General features: G+C 46.0%; 1 protein-coding gene across 5 annotated transcripts in view; it reads left to right on the forward strand.

Moving 5' to 3' along the window:
* Positions 1–20,238, forward strand: part of BCAR3 (BCAR3 adaptor protein, NSP family member) — a 282,166-nt gene that overhangs the window by 60,168 nt on the left and 201,760 nt on the right. For 4 of the 5 annotated variants that reach the window (XM_051857484.2, XM_070078017.1, XM_051857483.2 and 1 more), the window contains one exon: positions 11,940–12,114. The exons of the other annotated variant lie outside the window; for it this stretch is intronic. The gene's annotated coding sequence lies outside the window, so the exon portion shown is untranslated. The remainder of the gene's footprint in view (positions 1–11,939; positions 12,115–20,238) is intronic. 5 annotated transcript variants of the gene reach the window in all.

Here is a 20,238-nt window from a genome sequence, read left to right on the forward strand (position 1 = left end):
CAGGACTCAAACCTGCACCCTGCACTATGATATAGGATGCTGGTCTCACAACTGGCAGCTTAACCCACTGAGCCACAACACCAGCCCCCACTCACCACTTTCTAAGAAGGTAGATCTAATGTTAAGTGTTCTTACCACGTACACAAAATAAAGATAACAGTAATAATGGCCATGGATGGTGGTGATGTTTTCATGGGGGTATATCTTCAAACTCATGGGGTTGTTTACATTAAATAGGTTAGACTTTCTACCTATCAGTCAAACCTCAACAGAGTGGTTTAAGAGGGAAAAGATGATGACTGATGATAACAGAGATAGCCCCCCAGGTACCATGACATTCAGAATGACCATGACCAGAGGTGAGTTGTGGTCTCAGTAAGAAGTATTAACGTGCATTGTGGAAACTAGCCATTCCTTCATGGTGTAGATGGCTTGTGTGGTGACACCAAATTGGATATTCAGTTAACAAGTAAGTGTCACTTTCCAGTCACACCCAGGGAGAGTGGTTATTGCACATTGCACTAGGGATTCCCGAAGGCAGAGTAAGCACTTGCCTTGGGTAAACAACCTGTTCTTTCATTAGGAATTGGGAGGAGCTACCAGGTCCTGGCTACTAAACTGTGCCCAGGCACTAGCTGCTGGTGCTAGCAATAGTCACCAGGATGTCCATTCCAGCCCAAGCCCGGTGTCAGGGAGTTTCTCTGTCCTCTGACGTGGGGGACAACCCGATCATGAGGGCTTCCCGGCATAACAGTAAGAGACTGCTTGACAGTCATTCAAGTCCTTGAGTCCCTGCCACTCATATCAAGTTCCTGCCTCCTGGCTCTGGCCTGGCTCAGCCCCAGCCATTGTGGGCATTTCAGGAATGAACCGACAGTTGGAAGCTTGCTCTCCCTATCTCTTTCTCTGTCTCTTCCTCCTTCTCTTTGTCACTCTGTCCTTCAACTAACTAACTAAATCTCTTTTAAAATGAGAGTGAGTATCTTCTTGACTGGGAGGTACAGGCCCACAGGTGTGCTATGGGTGGGTGGACACCTTCCTGTGGACTATGGATGAGAATTTGGGTTAAACATGGCTAAAGAACACCTGTGACCCAGCCTGAAAGGGACCTCTTTCACTTAGGCCACAGAGATGCTGAATGGGGGGTATAGTCAGAGCTCCCAGGAGAGCTAGAAACAAAAATTGAAGAGAAGAAGGACTCTGACTAGTTCTACAACCTGGAGGACTGAGAGCAGCTGTAAAAGCCAGGATGAGAGGCAGGGGTGAGTGCCCTTGAGCACCGAGGAGAGAGGAGCAGGATAGCAGGCCCAGCGCCACTGAGAATTCCGTCTCCTGGCAGTGAGGCAAGCATGGGCTGCATCATGTCATGTTCACAGCTTCAAGGCAGCCAGGAGAGACTGGCAAATGTTGAGCATCCAGCCTTTATTTTCCAGAGAGCCCATGGTTAACCAGTTAGGAGCACAGCACTAGGGAGTCAGGATTGCACGTGCGTGAGTGAAAATGGATGAGTCCAGAGAGAAAGGTGGGCAAGAGCCCGAAAAGGAGGGGCCTTGCCTGCAGAGGAGAGCCGTGAGAGGTAAGAAGCAGGAGACTTGAAATGCATTGCCTGAACGTGGAATCTGAAGCCAGGAGGCTTGAGTGCAAATTCTGGCTCTGTCACTTACTAGTTGTGTGACTGGTGCAGGTTACTTAACCCACCTGAGCCTACAATGCCTGCTTCATAGGTTAAATAAGTCTTAGGTGTAAAGCACTTAGATCATGGCATGCAGTGTTAGCCATTATTGAAGAGTTTACACAGGAAAGGGGCACAGCTGTATTTATCTTTTGGAATGAACACTGTGGCATGGGGCAGGGATTGAAGCTGGTAAGAAAGAAGGCAGGGAGAGAGGAAAGGAGCAGTAAAGAGACAGAGACAGTGGGAGGCTGAGCTAGGATGGAGTGGGATGGGCATGGAGGTGGGATAGAGAGGACTAGGAAAGTCGTGGACTGTAATGCAGGACAAGGGGAGACCAAGGAAAGACTACAATGGTGGAGGTGATCATGGAGGCTTTGCAAATGAGGCAGGGCCCGTGCTGGGTCTTCAGGGGGCATCTCAGCAGAGAAGAGGGAGAGGGAGTGTAAGGAGTGAAGACAGGGTGTTTCAGAGCGTATTGGTGTGAGTGTACCTGCAAGTTCCTGACAGTGATGTTGTACAAGGGGTGATGGGTGCCATTTCAATCAAGGAACAGAAGTCCATAACACAGCCAGCCTATCTGTGGCCTCAGTTGCCCATGTCCTGCCCAGAGTCTCCCCTGGATGCCGCCGCCAGCACACGTCTTTCCCCTGGGACCACTCCCACTCCCGCTGGGTGCTTGCAGGCTCTCGGCAGCATGGTGCAGGACCGCTGGCCCCAGTCTGCTGTTGGCTGTGTCAGAAGCCTTGTGTGGCGGTTTCATCTGCTGTGTGTGTGGATGGTACACAGAGCAGAGCTGAGGACAGTGACCCTCCCAGGGGTCTCTTAGCATGAGCTGATGGCTTTGTTTTTTGGAAAGAGAGGTGGAACAGTTTCTTGTTATCAACCTGCACATCAGAAGAAGGAGCAGAAGGATGAGGAAGGGGATGAAATCTACCTGTCCTCAGGCTGGCTCCCTGTGCTATTTTAAGTCCTATGGCAAAAGAGTTTAAAGGGCTGTTTTCCTCTTTGTTGTTATTGTTTGTTTGTTTATTGTTATTCTTACAGGGTTGTTTTCATGGGGACTGCTGGTTTGGGGATAAAGTGTGGCACAGTGGAGAAGACCATGCCTCCCAGTACTTGCTCCAGTTGCATGGCGCCTGCGCCCTGGGTGTGGTTGCTGCTGTTTTTGAGGGAGCCCTGGCAGCCTGCACACAAGTATGGAACCCACAGGTGGCTTCTTGGGTAGCATATCACTAAGCAACCAGAGAAGAAGAGGGATGGCAGGGAGACTGCTATCTATGTCACCAGTGGACTGGGGCACAGACATGTAGGCAAGAAAGGCAAGAACTTGAACTCTGTGTCACTGAAGTTCTGTCAATTCAGCTGGATCCACGGGAAGGGGACTGGCGATGTTCCATTACTGGTGAAAGGGAATTAGAGGACTGCATTAGCGCTTGCCTGGTAGGCCTGAGCTTGGAGCTTTGTTGCGGCTGAACCAACTGGGATGGCTAAGGGCAGACAGTGACCGCAAGGCTGGAATCCCTCGGGTTGTGTGTGCCTCTGTCTCCAAGGCTGTTGCTTACATGGCAAAGACAGATGTGGGTAGAGGGTCAGCCTGTGGATGGATTCAGCAGGACTCAGGTGACAGCACGGCATCCACTGAGGGGTTAGGTGTTCATCTCAGTGCCGAGGTTGCAGCTTCAGCACCCAGGAGCCCAGGGTGGTGGTCACCCTCCTCTCTGAGCAGTTCTAGGCTCGTTGTGCCATCTGGGTCCAGCTTGGTAAGAGCCTGAGTTGACTCACAACACTGCGGTCAGCAGAAATACATGGAAATCCCTATCTCATAGAGTGAGCCAGAGACTGGAGGCTCCATGATCCCTGTCACCCTCATCTGGGCTCTCTCTAGAGGACAGGCTCTTGCCACCAGCTGTGTCCCAGCTGCATAATTAATGCATTCCATTTTTTACTAGTGCTAATTTGAGTGAGTTTATATTGTTTGCCACTAAACCTAATGCAACTACAACAGCATTCAAATATGATCCTCCTCAATGGTCTCCATAATGCCTCAAATCCAGCCCTTCCCTTCCATTTCCACTGCAGTGAGTAAATAAAGCACCTGCCAGGATGCTTCATGCATGGAAGACACCCACCCCGTTTCTCATGGCTGTTGTCCCAAGTCAGACCTTCCTCACCTTATCAACCGGATTATTGCTGAGCCTCCAACCAGTGCTTTGGTCTATTGTCAGCTGCCTTCCTCTCCCCTACTCCTAATCCCCACCGTGCCTCCTCAGCCTTGCTTGCTGCCCTGCCTCCCCTCCTCCTTCCTGCCAGCCCCAAGGGAGGTTGAGCCCCACTGAGAATCAGAAAAGATCAAAGTCAAATACCTTGATACCTAATTCAGGACTTCCTCTGATTCTAATCTCCCTTTGTAACCCCTCCACCCACCCACACCCACACACTTTCTCCCCTAGCTGACCTCTCTGATTCAGCAGTCTGGGAACTCCAAAAAAAAATCTGTATTGTTGTGGCCCACCTGTATTCATTCATTTACCATACATTTATGTATGGCCTACTGTATGCCAGGCCCTGTGTCAGGTCCCTCTACCTGGAACACCCTCTTCTTTCCTATCTATCTAAATTCTATCCCTGCTTCCACATCCAGTTCACATTCCCCTTCCTCCAGGAAGCCTCCCCTGGTCTGCCGGCCCACTCGCTGATCTGTTTGAACTGTGGATCTCAGCGGTACCTACCGTGTGCTGCTTGCTGGTGCGTTCTTGACTGCCGGTCTCGCATTATCGTCTCCCCTTTCTTGTGCGTGTTCATCTTCGCCCTCCAAATCACTTGAGGACAGGCATTTTCCTGCCTCTCCTGAATCGTTTGGTGTGGTGCTTGACACCGAGTGGGTTTTCAATAAATATTTGCCAGTTGGTTATTTCTCTGTTTGATTGATGAAACTGAAGTGAAAAATGAAGAAAATACAATGGATGTAGAAAACCACAAACTACTCATGCGGGTCCTGAGGCAGTCCAGTCTCCCTTTGTTGCTTCTCTGGTGACACATCCACGTGTCACCACTGGCATGGCCCAGCACTTGTTCCCATCCCTCCTGGGTGCCCAGCTGATGGTGGAGTCACATTGCCCCTGGCCAGTGTCGCATGGGGAACGTGCTGAACGTGGGAGGGTTAAAAGAGAGCTTTTTCATAAAGGGTAGTGGAAGAGAGAGCTTTTCTATCTATACTGTGCTTAGCTTTTGGCGCCATCCTGTTATCATAATGGTTCTTTGTTGATGGCAAAGGCCTTTTCAGAGCAGTGGGGTAATCTTTCACCCTTGGTCACACTTTAAACCCTATTGCTCGGGGCTGGCTAACTGTGCCGCAGGCTATGGCTTGCATCAGCCCGTGTGAGAAGCTAGTTTGGGGATGATGCTGGACTAGGATTATGGTTAATTCTGCATAACAGTGTTGGGGAGAGGAGTAATGGGATCTAGGAGGTCTGTAGGAGTTACAAATGCCCTGGGCTGGACCACACACGGCTGGAATCTTCCTCAGTTTACCTGCCTGCAGCTGAGCACTCTGAGAAGGGTGGGCAGTGGACAGAGTGGGACTTGTCTCCAATTCCATTCTCTAACAGCCTCTCCTCAGCCACCACTCGCTACCCTTCCTTCCAAATGACATGGGAAGATAGAAACATGTGGCACTGTTGCCCAGGGGATAGACAGACGGCAGAGAGCCAAAGTGGGACTTGGTGGTGGTAAGACATTGTCCCTGGCTTTGCTCAGCATTTCCCAGCTCCCAAGGCTGTTTCTTAGAAATTCTCCTCTTGGACTCCCCACCAACCTGCCATATTTGAAGAATGACACATGCGAGGAAGCCCAAAGCAGAGTAAGACTACAGTCACCGTTGGGAATCTAGTGGAGGTGTCTTAGATTTGGACGAGGCTAGAACTAGCTCCTGCTGAGAGGTGTTTCTCACACATATTCTTTGCCTGGTCTGGGTTCTCCTTTCCAGCTTACAGCAGGTCCTTGGGGTCCCATCCTCAAGACAGCATCCAGGGCACCTCCTCATGCCAGGTCTGCTCTACAGCTCCTCGTCAATGTTGCTTCTCTTCCAGCCACTGGTGTGGTGCCTGGAAACCTCCTGTCCTCCCTTGGCCTGTCTTCTGACACGTCACACCAGTGTGACCTGGAGCGTCAGGGCCTGGAGGTCACAGCGCTGTGCTCCTCTTTCTCTGGTCTCTGATAGGGACGGATGTGGGGCAGAGCTGCCCATGTCTCCTTTCAGAACCCAGGCACCCATTCTCCTCACACTCGTAGAGTGCTGCTGCTGAGGGTCCTCCTCTAGGAAGTGCCCTCCATGTAAGGGAGCTGCCCGCCCCAAAATTTTATCCCCCAAGGACAGCTACACCCTAGACTGGACAGCGCAGAGGCACGATGGTCTTGTCCCTCTCACCATGAAGGACATCTCTGAGGGACCAGCTTGGCTCCAGAGGTCTCTGTGGATCGGCTGAGGTCCCTAGAACACTGCTTAACTGTCTGGGACACCTTCTCTGTCTTCCTTTCAGGTGTTGTTCCCAAGAGCATGCCCCAGTAGTTCACTTGCACATAAGTCTCCTTCTCAAGGAGCCCAAGGGCCAAAACATCCTCACCCCCCTGAAAGGCCCAGAACAGAGCCCAGTCCACAATGACTTTCCTAGCCAGGACTGAGCTGTGACCTCAGCTGGTCACAGGACAAGCCTGCAGGCCCTCCCGACCCAGCCCAGTCTCCAGGAGGCAAGTTCAGCTCAGCATCACAACTCTCCAGGCATCCCTAGAAGCCCAGAGTGTAGATTTTGGAAAGCTAGGCACCCCCACATTTGGGTCTAACCTTCACATAGCACTTGACACAGCAGCCACAGGGACGTCAGGGACTAGTTGGCAAAGCCATGCTCTGAGTGCCGTTGGTGCCAAAAATCATGCCGATCCTTTCCAGAGGCCGCACCTGGGCATTCCCTGGAGTGGACCTTATGGAGGAGGGACAAGGCACTCAGACACACTTCCTGTCCAAAAGATATGTTACCTCTTAGGAACTAACAGAGGCCCCTTCAGCTTCCGTTAGTGCTTTTGTTTAAAAATATTTTTTAAAATGTATATATAACAATTTTAGTTGAATTTGGAAAATCGGCACTTACTTTGTCACCTTTTTCCCCAACCCCAAGAGATTCCAGGGAGCAGGAAAATTGAAGTGCACAGTCTCAGCAGCTTGTGTAACACAGGGTGGGCAGTGGGCTCTCCCTGTTAGCCCAGGGGCTCCCCTAGCCCCTTGCGTGGAGGGGGACTCTGGACGACTTGGGAGTAGTGAGGTTGATTACTGGTAGTGTTTGTCATAGGCAGTGCTTTTGGGAGAGGGTTAAGAATGAGCACCCCAAGAACAGCTCTGGGGTGATCCTGGGCTGGCCATTCTTTTCTAGAAGAGGGGAACCCTCACTGTGGGCACTGACACACAAGGGGAAACACAAACCATTCTCTACCAATCCCTGCGATTAAAAAGCAGCTTCCTTGGGTCCTGTCAGGTTATATATAGCTTTAAAGTCCTGGTGGTGAGCTTTGAGTATTTTGTCTCTTCTGTTGACAGTTCAATGAAATTGAGGCTGTTTATGGAAAAGCCACACAGTCCATATAACAGGGGACACACCCTCCCTTCTCTTACTTGACAGAGGGCAGGTGACTTCAACGGCGAACTGGCTCCTGCCTATGGGGATTCCCACTCTGTTTGGTTTGAGACCCTGAAGTCAGCGTGACTTCAAATAACCTGAAATGGAACATGAAAAGAAATAAAATGATAAAAAAGTCCCTGTCATCAAGTGTTATCTTAGATAATTTTAATGATTAAATGTCTCTTCCCTTCTGCATGCATACATACACACACACAGTTGCCCTGTATTGTTATATATATCACACACTTCCCCTCTATCTTTTTATATAAACCTCTGGTTCTTTGTGTAATGGTGATAAGAAGAAAGTCTGGCTCATTTTCACCTCTGAGATGTGTCCTGTGGGTCCAATGATATCATACAAGCGCTCCAGAAAGATTAAGTGCTACAGAAATGGAAGACATCTGCGCCAATGGCCACAATGTCATCATTTGTTATCTCATTGCACTGCATCTTGTCAAGGGACAAAGGCAGCCCGAGATTTAGAGTTAGATCTCAGTGATTCCCGTGTCGACAAGAGCAAAGCTGAGGAATACAGCAGGGTGCAGGCGTGTTGTTCCCGGAAGGCTGACTAAGCAGTCGTTCTCCAAATGTTTGCAAGTACAGGGCAGAATTCCATGAGGCCTGCAAACCTTGCGCCAAGACTCAGCATGAACAAAGCCAAAAGATTCATTTCTTTGATTGTGGGAGTGCAACAGTCACCCTTTAAATGGCCTCTTAGTTTTAAGTTCAATAAGCACTTTGATTGAGAAATACTTTCACTGATGGGTGTAAAGTCTGTGGCTTTAAATGACAATGAGCAGTGTGGTGACCCATGTTACAGTCTGGCCACCACATTCTAACCTGCCAAAGGCAACTCCTTGGGTGGAACATCTTAGTCATAATCAATGCCTAATATAGGTGTGTAGACTTCAGTGTGTGTGTGTGTGTGTGCGTGTGTTGGAGGAGAGGCAGTGAAGTTATAGAAGCATTTTAAAACCTATTCTTTTCTGCAGTATTTCCTCAGATTTAACTCACAGTAAAGTATCCTAAGTCTACATACAAAAGAGCCCAAATTGTTTAGCCCAGTAGCAGGAAGAAAAACCCATGGACTCTTGGGTTGTCACTGCTTCGGTCTCCTTATTAAGGCTCCACATAGAAGCATATGGACTAGTCCTACAGGTGTGTGTGTGTGTGTGTGTGTGTGTGTGTAGGGGAGTGTCTCTGTACCTAAAGCAGTGGAAATTCAGCAGGAGGGCTGCCTCCCTAGACAAAGCCAAGGAGACAGACCAAGGAGAAAGGTTGATGAGATGATGAGACTCCACTACCAGAATAGAACCTTCTGGGAGCCATCCAACATTAGATGTCAGCATTGAAGATGTAGCTGCCATCTTTTCTCCTCACCCTCGAGAAGCTACTTCAAAGGGTCTTAATGTTGAACATAACCCAGTTGATGAACATGAGAATGTTCTGTGTTTAAAGCACTGTGCAAATAAACAGCTGTAGCTCAGTAAGGAGAAACCTCCCAGCTCCCATAAAGATGAACTCCAAGGCCACGCCAAGCCTAGAGGGACTGGTTGGTTTGTCACAGCCCTTTCAGGAGCATTGCAGTCACATGACAAAGGATGAGGGGGTGAGCCAGCCCCTTTGATGCTCTGTGCTAGTGATGGTTTTAAGTGGAGGAGTTAGTGGCCAACTTTGTTTCTGCCTGCTTGTGAAGTGGGTGGTCTCTTGCCAACAAGATGCGTCTGAGGTTCTGGCTTGGTGAGAGCTGGATGAACTGAGTGTGCAGGTGGTTCTCCTCAGAGAGTAAATGTGAAAAGCCAAAGCAGATCTGTAGATACACAGCAAAGAGATGAGATGTATTCTGAGCACTGGCCTAAAGACATTCAAAGGCACATGTAGATAGCCAGGGTGTGGGGTGGACCTGTACATTTGAGGGATCCATCAATATCAAGGCCAAAACCAGCATGGATTTTTCCCTTCCAAACTAGGATGGACTTTCCAGGGCAGGCTGAGCCATATGCCCTTGCACAGGAGCGATCTGGAGGCTGGCAGTTCATAAGGGCTGGCTGAGAGCACCAGCATGTGGGGAATCTTCTAGATAATTTGTCACTAGTGTGCCAATGGCTCTGGGGGCCAGGAGTGAAGGGTCACCTAATATAGCTGCAGATTAGAATGTGGCAATGAGTTGCTGTGTCAATTATTTGATATTTATGACCTGTAGCTCTAAGAAAAAACTAGGACTGTTGGCCTTGGCCAAGGACTATGAGGCAAAGCACGGCCTCTGAAGTGTGGCTGCACAGCTCTTCAGTTCCAAGGGTGGCAGGATGACTGCCAGGGTCTGAAAACCCCGGGTGATGCCAGGCCAGCTTGGGAGCAGGCACAGGTTGACCAGATCAGAAAATGCATAGGATTCACTCCACCTCTTGTGAAAGAAGGCAATTGTAGAGGTCGGTGTTTGGCATAGCTGTTAAGATGTTGCTTGGGGCCGGCGCCGCAGCTCAATAGGCTAACCCTCCGCCTTGCGGCGCTGGCACACTGGGTTCTAGTCCCGGTCGGGGCGCCGGATTCTGTCCCGGTTGCCCCTCTTCCAGGCCAGCCCTCTGCTGTGGCCAGGGAGTGCAGTGGAGGATGGCCCAAGTGCTTGGGCCCTGCACCCCATGGGAGACCAGGAGAAGCACCTGGCTCCTGCCTTTGGATCAGCGCGGTGCGCCAGCCGCAGCGTGCTGGCCGCAGCGGCCATTGGAGAATGAACCAACGGCAAAGGAAGACCTTTCTCTCTGTCTCTCTCTCTCTCACTGTCCACTCTGCCTGTCAAAAAAAAAAAAAAAAAAAAAAAAAGATGTTGCTTGGGACACCTGCATTTGAGTCCTGGTTCTGCTCCTGATTCAGATGCCTGCTAATCCATGAGCTGAGAGGCAACAGGTTAATGTTCAAGAACTTGAATCCTTACCACCCACATGGGAGACCAGATTGAGTTCCTGGCCTCCAGATTCAGCCTGATGCAGCTCCAGCTGTTGAGGACATTTGGAGAGTGAACCAGCAGATGGGAGCTCTCTGTCTCTCTGCCTCCCAAAATAAAATAAAATAAAATAAATAGTTTTTAAAAAAGGAAAAGAATTATAGGTAGCAAATGGGAAAAGAGAGGTGCAGGAAGAAACAGACTGAGACCATAAGGGAAAGATGTGTGTTGAAGACCTGGGCATCACCCACTGCTTGGAAAGAGTCAGCTGTAGCTTAGGGGTGGGCTCTGCAGCCAGGACAGTCCCAGGTTCCAGGACTCCCATGGAATGTGGATAAGTGACTACCCCCAAACTCTTCAGTGTCAGTGACTTCCTCATTGGGTTCTGGTCAGGATGAGGTAAGAAGGGACTGTGCTCTTTGTGTGGGTGCTGTGAGAGTCATTGCTTAGTGTGAGTCTTCTAATTACCATTGTTGCATCACAAATAGCACATGAAATTTTATTTTATTTATTTTTTAAAGGAATTTGTGAATATAGCAGGTTCTCAGGGTCACAGCAAGTACATGATAATTGCTACAACAAAATTGTCATCAGTTCGTTACTTTGCTCACAGATTCTGTGGGTCAGGAATGCAGAAACAGCACAGCCAGGATGCCTCCTCTTTCTTCCATGATGTCTGGAGCATCTGCTGGGAAGGTTCAAAGGCAGATGAACCTAACGTCATCGGAAGGCTCATCCACTCACATGCCTGGTGCCTGGCCTGGGAGGGACTTGTAGGTCAGGATTCCAATCCGAGGGTTCTCCGTGTAGCTTCTCTACCATATGGCTGTCTCAGGGCAGTTGTACTTCTAAGCTGGTGCCTTGGCTTTTCCCAGAGTGAGTGTCCCATGAGAACCAGGAAAAGCGGAATCTCTTTTCTTACCTGACCTCAGAAGTTTGCTGCAGGGGCCAACATTATGGCACAGCAAGCTAAGTCACCATGTGGGATGCTGGCATCCCGTTTCAGAGCACCAATTCCAGTCCTGGCTGCTCAGCTTCTGATCAAGCTTCCTGCTATTGCATCTGGGAAGGCAGTGGAGGATGGTCCATGTACTTGGACTTCTACCACCCATGTGGGAGAGAGACCAGGATGGAGTTCCTGGCTTCTGGCAATAGCTTGGTCCAGCCACGATGGTTGCAGCTATTTGGGGAGTAAGCCAGTAGATGGAAGATCTCTGTCTCTGTCTTTCTGTTGCTCTGTATTATAAATAAATAAATACACCTTCTTTGGTAAAAGAAAAAAAATTGCTGCATTGTATTGGTTACAAGTGGAGTCTTAAGGTTGGCTGCCTATGTTGAAAGGGAGGACATCTCTGGATGCGAGGAGTGTTAAGGACATTTGTAGACATGTTTGAATCTCACCATCGTGACTATAGGAAATAAAAATGCCTTATGTTTGCAGAGAGCTTGCTATCTTCCTAAGCCCGTTCACTTAGTCTCCACCAAACCCTGAGAGGGAGGCAGAACAGGTCAGGTGACCTCATTTTGTGGATATGGAAACAGGCCCAGAAAGGCCGGTCCCTCATTGCTCTGAGCTACAAGAGGAGAATTTCTGTGCAGTGCCCTTGCTGGTCCCTTTCAGCTCTGAAATGCAGCGGTTTCCCATTCCTTGCAGAGGAGGCAGTCCTGAATGCTGGCTTTGTGCAGGAAGCAGTTTGAAGAGAAGGCCATTGACTGTTTCAACAACTTCTGTGACTTCCTGAGGCAAACTGAATTGCTTCCACCTAGGCACACCTGGATTCTGAAGGCAGCTAAGTTTAGATTCCTTGGTCCAGTGCCAAATATCAAAGGTGAGTTGAAAGAAAAATCTTTGCTCAGTTGAAGTACAGATATCTTCAACTGAGACCAATACTCATATTAAGTCCCTCAAATTAAGATAAAGAAACCTCACTTATCACATAACTTTGGGCTGAGATATTTCAGCCAAAGCAGGAAAGGCCAAATCATTATCACCTTTAAGCCAATTATTGACTGAGCAAGTAACTGCTGAGAATGAAGGATTTTAAGAATATAAAGTGCCCAAGTTTGTGCAGGTGCAATTTGCTTTATGTATTTTGTGTTCCTGATTTGGTGAGTGAGAATTAAGCATTTATACATTAAGTCTATTTTAAATGGACTTGGCAGTGATGTGAGAATGAGGAATTTCCTAGTAAAAGACTTGTGTGAAAATTTACTTCCTGTTTTAATTTTGTTAATTTGGATTTCCAAAAATTGGGTTCTCTTAAAGTGAGACCAACCCATAACATATGAATATAGCTTCCAAATAACTTTCAAAGGATCTGATTTTAGAAATTTTGAGGTGACATTATAGTGCAGGGTGTTTAGCCACTGCTTTGCTATGCCTGCATCCCATATCAGAGTGCCTGGGTTCATGTTCAAGATACTGTGCTTCTAATTCCACTTCCTGCTAATACATCCTGGAAGGCAGCAGGTAATTGCTGAAGCACTTGAACCCTTGCAACCCATTTGAGAGATGCAGATGGAGTTCTGTGCTCTTGGCTTCAGCCTGGCATTTGATGAGTGGAGCAGCAGGTGGAAGATTGTTCTCTCTGTCTCTGTCTATTGTGCTGTCTTTCAAGTAGATGAAAAATAATTTTTAAAAGAAAAACATTTAAAAAGATTTCTTTATTTGAAAGACATAGTGACAGAGGGAAGGGGGGTGGGGAGATCTTCTATCTGCTGGTTTACTCCTCAAATGGCTGCAACAGCAGCGTTGGGCCAGCCTGAAGCCAGGATCCAGGAATTCCATCCTGGTCTCCCACATGGGTGGCAGGAGCCCAAGCACTTGAGCCATCATCTGCTGCCTTCCCCGGTGCGTTAGCAGGAAGCTAGATTGGAAGTGGAGCAGCTGGGATTCAAACTGGCTTTCTGATGTGGGATGCCAGTGTTGCAAGCAGCAGAACTCACTATACCACAACAGGCCTTCCACAGTTGAAATGTACACACTGAAGACTGCATTAATGAAGTTTGTTTCCTTTTACCCTATTCAGGATTTATATTTTAAAGGGATTTTTATTTATTTAAGAGACAAAGTGGGGAGACCCCTATCCTCTGGTTCACTCCAATTAGGGCTGGGTCATCCACCTCTACCCACCTCCAACTTCTCCACACATACACCAGCTTAGAGCACAGCAAACTTTGAATTTCATATCGAGTTGGTTATTTAACTCTTAAAGTAACTCCATGTTTGTCTTCTTTGGAAAACAAGCCTATTCTTTACAATGAGTCAAAAGATTGTCATCAGGAAATTAGAATTATTAATGGCTGAGAGGTCATCAGAGCTAAACCAAACTGGTGCAGGCCAGTCACAGCTGAGGAAGGCAGTAGGGAAAGCACTGGGCACACTGGTAAGAGCAAAAGGTGGTTTGCTCTCCAGTCTGGCTCACTTGGCATTTATGGGCAACACTAATGAAGGAGAATTTAGGCCTTTTTTTTTTTTTTTTCGACAGGCAGAATGGACAGTGAGAGAGAGAGACAGAGAGAAAGGTCTTCCTTTTGCCGTTGGTTCACCCTCCAATGGCCGCCGCGGCCGGCGCGCTGCGGCCTGCGCACCGCGCTGATCCAATGGCAGGAGCCAGTTACTTATGCTGGTCTCCCATGGGGTGCAGGGCCCAAGCACTTGGGCCATCCTCCACTGCACTCCCTGGCCACAGCAGAGAGCTGGCCTGGAAGAGGGGCAACCGGGACAGAATCTGGCACCCCGACCGGGACTAGAACCCGGTGTGCCAGCGCCACAAGGTGGAGGATTAGCCTAGTGAGCCACGGCGCCGGCTCCTTTTTTTCTTTTTGCTGTTGTTTTAAATGTTTGTTGATTTATTTGAGGGGCAGAGAGAGAGAGAGACAGCTCCCGTGACTGGTTTATTCCAATGCCCACAATGGCCAGAGCTAGGCTGTGGCCAAAGTTATGAGCCAATAATGCAATCTAGGACTACACATAGGTGGTAGGACCCCAATTACTTGAGCCACATCACCAGCCACCTCCCAGGCTCTGCATTAGCAAGAAGCCTGAATCAGAAGACAAAGCTGGAAACCAAGTTCAGGTACTTGAATGTACAATGCTGGCATTTTAACTGCTAGCCTAAATGCCCATTCCTCTAGGCACGTTTTAAAAATAATAATGAAGGAGAAGACCTAATAATAGCTTTCCCTGGAACCTATTAATATTACCTTATAAGAAAAAAAAAGGGCAGAGGTCTTTGACAAGTGATTATGTTCAGGATCCTCAAATGGGGAGATCGTCCCAGGCTATCTGGTAGGCTCTATGTGCAGTCACGTAAAGATTTATAAATAAAGCAGAGAGATTTGACACAGACAGAAGAGGAGCAGGCAGTGTGAGCATGAGGTAGAGCTTGGATTGAGGCATCCACAAAACAAGGAATTCTAGCAGTGCCCAGAGCCTGGAAGAGGTGAGGGGACAGAGTCTCCTGCAGAGCCCCTGAGTCAGGGGAGCACAGTGATTCTGGACCAGTGAGACTGGTTTTAGTCATCTGTCCTCCAAAATGGAAGAGAATAAGTGTGTGTTGTTTTAGGGCCACCGGATTTGTGGCGATCTGTTACAATGGCCACAGTAAACTAATACTATGAAAAAGCATGAAGGAAGGCCAGACATAGTCAGCCAGAAAGTGAAGAAGAGTTGATGTGGAGGAGCTCTAGGGGACCATTAGCTGTACTCGGAACTAATTAAATGTGAAGGGTGAAGGCACAGGTGCACAGGAACTGGTTCCTGTTGGCTCCCAGAGTCCATTGTGCGCATCTGACCCCCAGCTCCAACTCCATGACGTCTTGTCAGCAGCCTGAAATCAGCCATTGAGAGAGCATTTACACCATGCAAACTAAAACACTACAACATAGGGCTTTCCTCCCAGAGAGCCGATCGTTAAACTTGTATCAGCACTCCACTGAGTAGAGGGAAGAAGTGAAATGGAATTGGGTTTAGAATCTAAGATCAGAATAGCATTGCCATTCATTCATCCCATTCCTTGGACAAATACTTACATGCCATTAATAGAAATGGGAAGGAGATCTAATTTTAGGGATATGGGTTCACTTTAAGATTTGGATTTTCTCCTTTCATTGGCTGTATTTATATTTGTATTATATTCTATGGTATGTCATACATGGGGCTAGGTACAAGGGATACAATAATTTTTTTTCCCAAAGAAACCTTTTATTTAATGAGTAAAAATTTAATAAGTACTTTAGGAATAAAGTGACTCTTCCTGCCATACCCAACCTCCCACCCTCTCTCCTAGCCAATCTCCTCCTCCCTCTCCCATTCCCAGTCCCATCCACAATTAAGATTCATTTTTGGGGCCAGCGCTGTGGCACAGCAGATTAAAGCACCAGCCTGCAGTGCTGGCATCCCATATGGGTGCTAGTTTGAGTCCCAGCTGTTCCACTTCTGATCCAGCTATCTGCTGTGGCCTGGGAAAGCAGTAGAAGATGGCCCAAGTCCTTGGGCCCCTGCACCCACGTGGGAGACCCAGAAGAAGCTCTTGGCTTCAGATCAGCTCAGCTCTGGCTGTTGTGGTCATTTGGGGAGTGAACCAGCAGAATGGAAGTCTCTCTCTCTCTCTCTCTCTCTCTCTCTTTCTCTCTCTGGCTCTACCTCTCTCTAACTCTTTCAAATTAAAAAAATTATTTTTCAGTTTACTTTATACACAGATGACCAACTCTACACTAAGTAAAGATTTCAACAATTTGCACACACTCACATACACACACACAAAACTGTTTGAGAACAAGTTTTACAGTTAATTCTCATAATATAACTCATTGAGGATAGAAGTCCTGCATGGGAAGTAAGCGCACAGTAATTCCTCTTGTTAATTTAACAATCAACACTCTTACTTATGACATCAGTGATCACTCAAGGGAAGCTTTTTGAATCCACAAACTCCATCAGTATTTAGACAAGGCCATAAACAAAGTGGAAGTTCTCTCCTCCCTTCAGAGATAAGTACATCTTCCTTTGATGGCCACTTCTTTCCACTGGGGTCTCTCTCACAGAGATCCTTCATATAGGATTTATTTATTTATTTATTTATTTATTTTTGCCACAGTGTCTTGGCTTTCCATGCCTGAAATGCTCTCATGGGCTTTTCAGCCAGACCAGAATGCCTTAAGGGCTGATTCTGATCTGAAGTCATAGTGCTATTTAGAGTGAATGTCATTCTATGAGTCTGCTGTATGAACTGCTTCCCATGTTGGAACATTCTCTCCTTTTTAATTCTATCTATTATTATTATCAGACACTTGATCTTATTTATATGATCACTTTAACACTTAATTCCATCTATGATTACTTTAACACTAAAGATGGCACTTTTACCACCCAGCTTAATGGGATTTGGGGTCCCATGGCAAGTTTTTAAACTGTACCCTTAGAAGTAAGTCCAAAGGAATGTATGCAGAACTACACAGCTTTACAGTTACAAACTTCTTCCTCCCTCTCTTAATTCCCAATCTTATTTTTAATGAAATCTATTTTCAATTGACTTTATACACATATGATTAACTCTATGTTAAGTAAAGAGTTCAACAAAAAGTATGAAGAAGAGAAAAAAAATATTCCTTGACAGTCAAGACAAGGGCTGTTCAAGTCATTGCTTCTCAAATTGTCAATTTCACTTCCATAGATTTCCTTTTGGTGCTGTATTATCACAGATCATGGAGAACATATGGTATTTGTCTTTTTGTGACTGGCTTATTTCACTAAGTATGATGTTTTCTAGATTCATCCATTTTGTTGTGAGTACTGGATTTAATTTTTTTTACCGCTGCATAGTATTCCATAGAGTACATGTCCCATAATTTCTTTATCCAGTCTTCAGTTGACAGGCATTTAGGTTGATTCCATGTCTTAGCTATTGTGAATTGAGCTGCAATACACATGGGTGTGCTGATAACTCTTTTATTTGCTGATTTCATTTCCCTTGGGTAAATTCCTAGGAGTGGGATGGCAGGGTCATATGGTAGGTCTATATTCAGGTTTCTGAGGTATCTCCACACTGTCTTCCATAGTGGCTTTAGCAGTTTACATCCCCACCAACAGTGTATCAGGGGATTAATACAATCAATAATTAATTAGTTATTAATTATTGTATTAATCAATCTCAACATCTTTTCCCCCACATCCTCACCAGCATTTGTTGTTTGTTGATTTCTATATGAAACCATTGTAACTGGGATGAGGAGAAACCTCATTGTTGCTGTGGATTCATTCAGAGAGGAGGAGTGTGGTGGGGGCAAGAGGCATGGAGTCACCACACAGACACCAGCAGTCAGGTGAAAGCAGGCTAGAGGCGAGAAGCTCACAGACTTGTTTATTTCAGTTGGTACAGCAGCTTATATAGCCGAGGCAGCCAATCCGGTCAAGGGGCAGTTTATGCCATAACCAATCACTGCCTGTTGCCAGACAGGCTCCTTTGTCAGGTGGGTTCTGAAGCCACTCCTGAATAGCTGACGCTCACTTGCCAGTGGCCATCTTGGCACGGCCTTCTCATTCTACCACAGTGTGGTTTTGATTTGTATTACCCTGTCAGCTGGTGATCTTAAACATTTTTTCAAGTGTCTGTTGACCATTTGGATTTCCTCTCTTGAAAAATGTCTGCTTAAGTTTTTTGCCCACATCTTCTTTGTTGTCATTGTTGTTAAGGGAAAGGATTTAATGGGGAAACCTGGCAGACCAGAGGGAAGGGGCAAAGAAAGAGAAAGAGAGGAGAGCATAAGAGAGCAATCAAAAGAGAGAGTGAAAGACACAGAGAAAGAGATTGAAAGAGAGAAACAGAGACACAGAGAGAAAGAGGCCTTTGCCCACTTCTTAACTGGGTTGTTTGTTTTGTTATTGTGGAGTTTCCTGATCTCTTTCTATATTCTGGTTATTAACCCTTTATCAGTTGCATAGTTGGCAAATAATTCCTCCCATTCTGTTAGTTGCCTCTTCACTTTGCTGAATGTTTCTTTTGCAGTACAGAAGCTTCTCAATTTGATGTAATCCCATTTGTTAATTTTGACTTTGATTGCCTGTGCCTCTGGGGTCTTTTCCAAGAACTCTTTGCCTGTGCCAATATCTTGCAGGGTTTCACTAGTGTTCTCTAATAATCTGATAGTATCAGGTTGTAGATTCAGGTCTTTAATTCATTTGGAATGGATTTTTGTGTAAGATGTAAGGTAGGGGTTCTGCTTCACGCTTCTGCATGTTAAATCCAATTTTCCCAGCACCATTTTTTGAAGAGACTGTCCTTGTTCCAGGGATTGGATTTAACTCCTTGGTCAAAAATAAGTCGGTTATAGATGCATGGATTGATTTCTGATATTTCTATTCTGTTCCATTGGCCTATCCACCTGTTTTTGTACCAGTACCAGGCTGTTTTGATTATAACTGCCTTGTAGTATGTCTTGACATCTGTTATTGTGATGCCTCCAGCTTTGTTTTTGTCATATAAGATTGCTTTAGCTGTTCAAAGTCTCCTGTGTTTCTTTATCAGTTTCAGCATCATTTTTTCTAGATCTGAGAATGTCTTTGGTATTTTCATTGGTATCACATTGAATCTGCAATTGCTTTCAGAAGAATGGACATTTTGATGATATTGATTCTTCCAACCCATGAACATGAAAGATTGTTTTGCTACTTCCTCTATTTCTTTCTTTAATGTTTTGTAATTCTCATTGTCGAGATCCTTGACATCCTTGGTTAAATTTATCCCAAGACATTTGCTTTTTTTGTTGCTATTGTGAATGGGATTGATCTTGGAAGTTCTTTCCCAGCTATAGCATTGTCTGTGTATACAAAGGATGTTGATTTTTGTGTACTGATTTTATATCCTGCTACTTTACGAAACTCTTCTATGAATTCCAATAGTCTCTTGATGGAATCTTTTGGATCCTATAAACAGAGAATCATGTCATCTGCAATAGGGATAGTTTGACTTCTTCTTTCCCAATTTGTATCCCTTTTATTTCTTTTTCTTGCCTAATGGCTCTGGCCAAAACCTCCAGGATTTTATTGAATACAGTGATGAGAGTGGGCATTCTTGTTCCAGATCTCAATGGGAATGCTTCAAATTTTTCTCCATTCAATAGGACACTGGCCATGGATTTGTCATAAATTGCCTTGTTTGTGTTGAGGAATGTTCCTTCTATACCCAATTTGCTTAGAGTTTTCATCATGAAAGGGTATTGTATTTTATCAAATGCCTTCTCTGCATCTATTGAGATAATCCTATGGGTTTTGTTCTTTAGTTTGTTAATGTGATGCATCACATTGATTTGTGAATGTTGAACTATCTCTGTATACCAGGGATAAATCCCACTTGGTCCTGGTGAATGATGTTTCTGATGAATTGTTGGTCTCGACTGGCTAGAATTTTGTTGAGGATTTTTGTGTCTATGTTCATCAGAGAAATTGGTCTGTAGTTCTCTTTCTCTGTTGCATCTTTTCTGGGTTTAGGAATTAAGGTGATGCTGGCATCATAGAAGGAATTTGGGAGGATTCTCTTCCTTTCAGGTGTTTTGAATAACTTGAGAAGAAGTGAATTTAGTTCTTCTTTAAATGTCTGGTAGAATTCAGCAGTAAAGCCATGCAGTACTGGGCTTTTCTTTGTTAGGAGTGCCTTTATTACTGATTCAGTTTCCATCTTCATAATGGGTCTGTATAGATTTTCTGTGTCTTCATGGCTCAGTTTAGGTAGGTTGTATGTATCCAAATCTATCCATTTCTTCTGTATTTCCAAGTTTGTTGGCATACAGCTCTTTGTAGTAATTTCTGATGATTCTTTTATATTTCTGTGGTGTCTGTTGTTATATTTCCTTTTTCATATTTAATTTTTTTGATTTGGGTCTTCTCTCTCATTTTTTTGGTTAGTTGGGCCAATGGTGTGTCAATTTTATTTTTTCAAAAAACCAGCTCTTCA

This window comes from Oryctolagus cuniculus, chromosome 7 (assembly GCF_964237555.1).
Source record: "Oryctolagus cuniculus chromosome 7, mOryCun1.1, whole genome shotgun sequence".
In the NCBI taxonomy this organism is placed as follows: domain Eukaryota; kingdom Metazoa; phylum Chordata; class Mammalia; order Lagomorpha; family Leporidae; genus Oryctolagus; species Oryctolagus cuniculus.